The sequence below is a fragment of the Amblyraja radiata genome, chromosome 2, assembly GCF_010909765.2.
Source record: "Amblyraja radiata isolate CabotCenter1 chromosome 2, sAmbRad1.1.pri, whole genome shotgun sequence".
Lineage (NCBI taxonomy): Eukaryota > Metazoa > Chordata > Chondrichthyes > Rajiformes > Rajidae > Amblyraja > Amblyraja radiata.
This window is the reverse complement of record NC_045957.1, coordinates 137,540,517-137,546,257: the sequence shown is the minus strand read 5'-3', so window position 1 is coordinate 137,546,257 and position 5,741 is coordinate 137,540,517. Positions and strand designations below refer to the sequence as shown.

Sequence of the window (5,741 nt, the reverse complement as noted above, 5' to 3'; positions counted from 1 at the left end):
ACTTATATATACTTCTTCCCCACCCGTGAAAAGCAGCTACTTTCAGAATGTCCCTAAATACAAGCGATGATAACATTACAACCGCAGCAATGCTCGCACTTGTTATGTTAACGCGGACTTCACTATCACCGACCAGTCAAGCCATGAATAAGTACGTGATGACACTAGGCAATTAAAACAAGAGAAGTACTCGTGGTACCAATGCTTTCCGCTTTCACAAGAGGAGAGTGGCGAAAGAATGAAGGTGGTCAGATAAGAGTCAGTGGTTGGTCAGCCCATTCATTGATTAATGCAACAAAAATACACACGGCGTTGCCGGACGCTGCTTAATAGGTGGCGACAACCTTCACCGCCAACCCTCGGGACGTTCATAAATTAGACAACTTGCCTGAAATGTGTGTCGCATAAAGGAAGCTCACCGGGTTGAATAAGGAAATAATTCGACTGTGAAATAATTAATCGATACACCTTTGATATAAATGAAACGGGAGTCATCAACAACTGGTGATTCAAAAGGCCTTAGCCCATTGGACACCCAGAAAGAAACCTTATCAAGATTTAGGGAAGGAGCGTTGGGATCATACTATTCCAACAATTACCAATTTCCAAAAACCTCACCAAATTTAGACAAAAAAATTCATGCATCGTAATAAAAATCGTTCTAAGTTGAGGAGACTTGAAAACGTTGCATCTCTGAATTATTGTACACCCTAGCCCTTTTTAATATATTATATCTAACGGCATGCACACATGCCTTCCTCTCCAGTGCGTGGGATTTTTCACGACATTTGTCGTCATTTCTGATTATTAAACCAGTTGCAATGTCATTTCTTTCTAAAAATCAAACGTATCGCCTCGGATAATTTGAAATGTCAAACGTTAATTAATTAGATGCACTCTTCAGGATAAAATGCAAGACCTTGTTTGCTAAGTTATGTTTTCCCTATCCGTGGTCTAATATAGCCACCCAAAAGGGTTGACGTTATTGTTTCCATTCAAAATAATTTCCGTGTAACTCTTCCCAGACAATACGGCTTCCAAACGGCCGTGTTTATGTTTTGTCTAACTTGTGCGGGTCAGAATTTGATCCGAAGAGTTTAGCGTTCCACTCAAACTGAAAGGCAACTGCACAAGCGAAATGAAACACTACCATCGAAATTAACGAATGTAATCGATTTATTTGAACCGACGCTTAATTTGGACATAGGCTTCGAATCCGAATCGTGCATTCCATATCAATATAAGATATTGATATGTATAGCAATACAGCGCTTTATGAAAGTACCAAGACGTATGATTCAATGGGGGAGGATGGGTTAATCTTCCGACACGTTGTTGAAGATAGTTGAGGCATGGTGCATGTAAACGTTCTTTCTTTGAAAAAATAAATTAGCTGAAGAACGTCAAGATCTTCAATAAAACATTCATATTAAACTAACAAAATGTACTCATAATTGTACATCATTAGTCTCCAGATAAGCAAAACAAAGCTCTTTAGTCTTGGCTGCACAGTGCTGTGAAACGTGACAGCTGGTCATAAACTTTAAGGTACCCCTATGCGAGTTTTCCTGTGGTTATTAAAATATTTCATATTTTAGTCGCCGATATTTTCATTTAAATGAATCTGCACAATGCTGATAATCCAGGGACAAAATCAATGGGCAGATTACGGGTTTAGACTTAAATGGACGCTATTGTTACAATGTGGAATGAGAAAGTTTGGAAGGGTTTGAGGTGACGATCAAAGGAAGATATGTAAGGAACTGATGCTGCAATCTGTGAAGGATCAGAAGTGAAACATCAATCAATTGTAACTTGTACATACGTCAAATATGCCCACGTTTATCAATATAAAAGTGAATGAAGGATTGAATAAAACGGCTATATTTCCAGAGAAACTGTATGACTAATACTGAACAATGTACATTGCAATCCAATTTACAGGTATTAACTAAAACAAAACGATTAACTGTTGATTCTATTTTGGAATTTAAAGTTCCATTCAGCAGAATTTAGTAACTAGAAGTTGTGTTATTGCTACTAAACCATCTTTTGTTGATTGAGTTCAGGTACAATCGAGCCATTTTGCGTAAATCCCTGCAAATGCTGGCTGCGCTCAAGAGGAAGCTGTCGACGCCTGCTAAGTTAATTTTGCTTTTCTTTGTCTAATTATTGTAGCGCTCAGGGGGGAAGTTGCCTGCAGGACTGGAGCAGTAAACTGACACCGACGCTCTGTGTGTGGTACAGGCAAAGTTTGATGGAAAAGGCCTGCTTCCACTCATGTCAAATTTAGTTATGAGGAACAATACCCTATGAACACAGGTCTCATCCAATACAACGCACTACAACAGAACGTACTCCCACCGAACACCCCTCCCCCTATAATCCCCCCCTCTCTTTCTCTCTCAGAAACTGTGCTTTTCGCTCCTTCTCCCTAATCTCTACGTACTGTCGCCATTCGTTTTCTTTCATTTAACCACTCACTGCCTTCGGATACGTCTTCCCATCTCCCTTATTGTCAGAAATTAAAACTCCTATTCTATGCATTTTTTTCAGTTATTTTGGTTGATATTACGGCAATTATGCACGGGTCCCAATTAACATCAAACCGATTCTGTGAAACGAATTTGTGAAGGAATGTTACTCAGCATATTAATAGAATTACGTGTCTGATATTATTTTAGAAAAAGATGCCTTTGTGCTGCAGCAGCATTTTGTTCGTAGATTCGATACAGAACGAAATGCATTTTAACCCAAAGATGAACACGATAAAATGAAATAGTAATGCGTGTCCCTTGCTTGGATTATTGATACTAATTGAAGTATGAATGCTCCTCATTATAAGTCGAATTTTACTTTCGCTTAAAGTATATACTGACGATGATACACCAGGTCAATTTGCAAAACAAATAGTTGAGCAGCACATAGCGCTGAATAAAACCGTGCAATTAAAACCAATTCATAAATAAAATCCCGTTTATTAAAATGTACACGGTTACTGAGGCGAATACAGGTTGCGCGAACTTGGGAGCAAAAGGAAGCTTGTGTTGCATGCAAGCGTGCGAGTACCTCAGCAAACTTGCTGTGTGGATGCGAGTGTACATGCGTGAGCATCCGTGTTTGTGCTTCAGCAATGTGTGCGAGAGTCTGTGAAGGATTTGGGGAGATCAATGATAAACATATTTTTTGCCCCATTCTCGGAAAGGTATATTTGATATCATTTGCAAATCAGTTACAATTGACTCCAATAGCTGCACCTCCTCGGAAGACATCTGGATTTTATGTGTAATTGCCGAGAAACGAGTGTGATGCGATAATTGATCAAAGGTTGGTAACAGAAATATCAGACGAGGATTTCGCAATTTTCATAATTTTGTTCGCAACTTCTTGTTTTAAAGTCCTTTGCACCCAAAAGATGACAGTGGCGCCACGGAATTACTATTTAGTTTTAACGAGGCATCAAAACTACTTATTAGGACTAACATTTAATCTTTTCTATGCCAATTCTTACGGGGTGAATCTCGAATTAATATGTAGACATTGATTCTTAGTAGAGAGAGATTAAATAGAAAAAATAAAGTCAAAGGGAAGTTGCGAATGATAGGTAATACAGCATATTCGTATCATGTTAGCCGTTCCAAAATCGTCTTGGGGCAAAAATGTTGCAGATTTATTTTATGAAGGCATCTATTCCGTTATAAGCCTGGAAGACCTCAAAAGACATTTTGGATATATTTTGATTGCCTGGATATACAGCTATATAATGGAATGCTCTCTTTCCCTGATATGACAGACGCGATTGAACTAGTTATAAAATGAAGATTGAATGAATGGACTAATTGCGTGGAGGGATTAGTTGGGGCTGATTGTCCTGTTACACAGCGCTGAAACAATGTACTCGCGGCCGCTGAGAGTTTGGAGTGTACTCAAGTGTCGCCTGGAATCTGGTTTCATTCAGGAGGAGGAGGCTTAGGAGAGGAGATTTACTCGGTGATAGGGTGGCCAGGTTTTCTTTGGCTGTAGCAGCCACTGCGAAGAGAAGGGCTGGTGGGAGGGAGTACAGTGGGACACACTTCCGCGCTTCCTCTTAAAGGGCTCGCTATTGGGAATGGCCACCAGGTGGAGGACGGAGCGGTGATTTCGAGGGGCCACTGAACTGCTGCCAGGAATCAGATCGTGTGTTGTTTTTTTTGGTCGTTTGCAAAGTTTCCTAGAGGGGGAACATAAGCGAACGCCGGCACATGAACCGGTCGCCGCCTCAAAGGAAAGGCCTGTGCAAGCATACCTCGAGAATAAGGCGAATCTGAAACCGAGTCGTCCATATCTGCAGCCGTCCGAGCGTGAGGAGCGGGGGTTCCAGAAATGAAGCCAGTGTGTGCAGCCGATTAAATAGAAGTCTTGTGTTTTGACGTATTTACAGTGGAATAATGTCCGCGGACCAGTTAGATTAAATAGGGCGTAGCGTCTGCAGCAATCATTACTAGTTTAAAAAAAGACTTTTATTCCATTACCCCCACCCCCGCCCAGCAACACTCACCGGGTTACATACTTTTCCTTTCAAAGAAAGAGATGACGACTGAGAACCCACAGCAGCATTTGGATCCTCCGGCGTCTGTCAGGTCCAGCCCGGTTCCCGGAGTGTTAAAATCGGCCTTGATCAGCCAGCAGTCGCCGGCGATGGAAAACTCCGCCTTGGCCAAAATCAAGAAGACCAACGGTGGGTTGCGGCGGCCGGAGAAGCCCCTTATTCTTACATCGCTTTGATCGTAATGGCTATACAGAGTTCCCCGACCAAGAGGCTCACCCTGAGCGATCTATCAGTTCCTGCAAACCCGGTTCCCCTTCTTCCGAGGGTCTTACCAGGGATGGAAGAACTCGGTGCGTCACAATCTGTCGCTGAACGAGTGCTTCATCAAATTGCCCAAAGGACTCGGCAGGCCAGGGAAGGGACATTACTGGACCATCGACCCTGCCAGTGAATTCATGTTTGAGGAAGGCTCCTTTCGCCGTCGACCCAGAGGGTTCCGTAGGAAGTGCCAGACGCTCAAGCCCATGTACAGGATGATGAACGGCTTGGGATTTGGCCCCTCCATTATTCCCCAAACCTTCGACTTCCAGAATCCCGCTGCTTCCCTGTCCTGCCACGCCAGCGGTTACAATCTGGAGAATAGCCTCAGCATGATGAGCAATTCCTTATCAGGAACTATGATGGACTCAGCAGCGGGCATCATATCCCCCACATGTCCCCTAACCCTGGCTCGACTTACATGGCCAGTTGCCCCGTGTCTTCCGGTGGAGAGTATGGTCCCGATAGTAGCAGTAGCCCGGTGCCATCGTCCCCCGCTGTGGCCAGTGCGCTGGAGTGCCACTCGCCATACTCAGCCTCATCTGCCCCATGGTCATCCTCGGGAGGATCCCCGTACATTAAGCAGCAGAGCCTGGGCCCCATCAACTCCGTCCCTTCCAGCCTTCACCCCAGCATGTCCACCTACTCGCTGGAGCAAAGTTACCTGCACCAAAACACAAGGGACCCCGCAGAAATCACAGGTATGTTTTTTACGTATTAATTGTTTAGAAAAATATATATATATTTATATTGCACATTGTTTCCGCATTCCCTTGAACGCAAAACAAATATTAGCTAGATGGGTTTTTTTTTTTATTGAATTGGTATTTCCCGTGTCGAGTTCGAAAATAATCTCAGATGACCAAGATTGCCATGTTGCAGTCCGGTTTTGATA

General features: G+C 43.0%; 1 pseudogene; it reads left to right on the top strand.

Moving 5' to 3' along the window:
- The first annotated feature begins 4,432 nt into the window (after window positions 1-4,432).
- The window catches only part of LOC116985431, a 3,873-nt pseudogene continuing 2,564 nt past the window's right edge, over window positions 4,433-5,741 (top strand).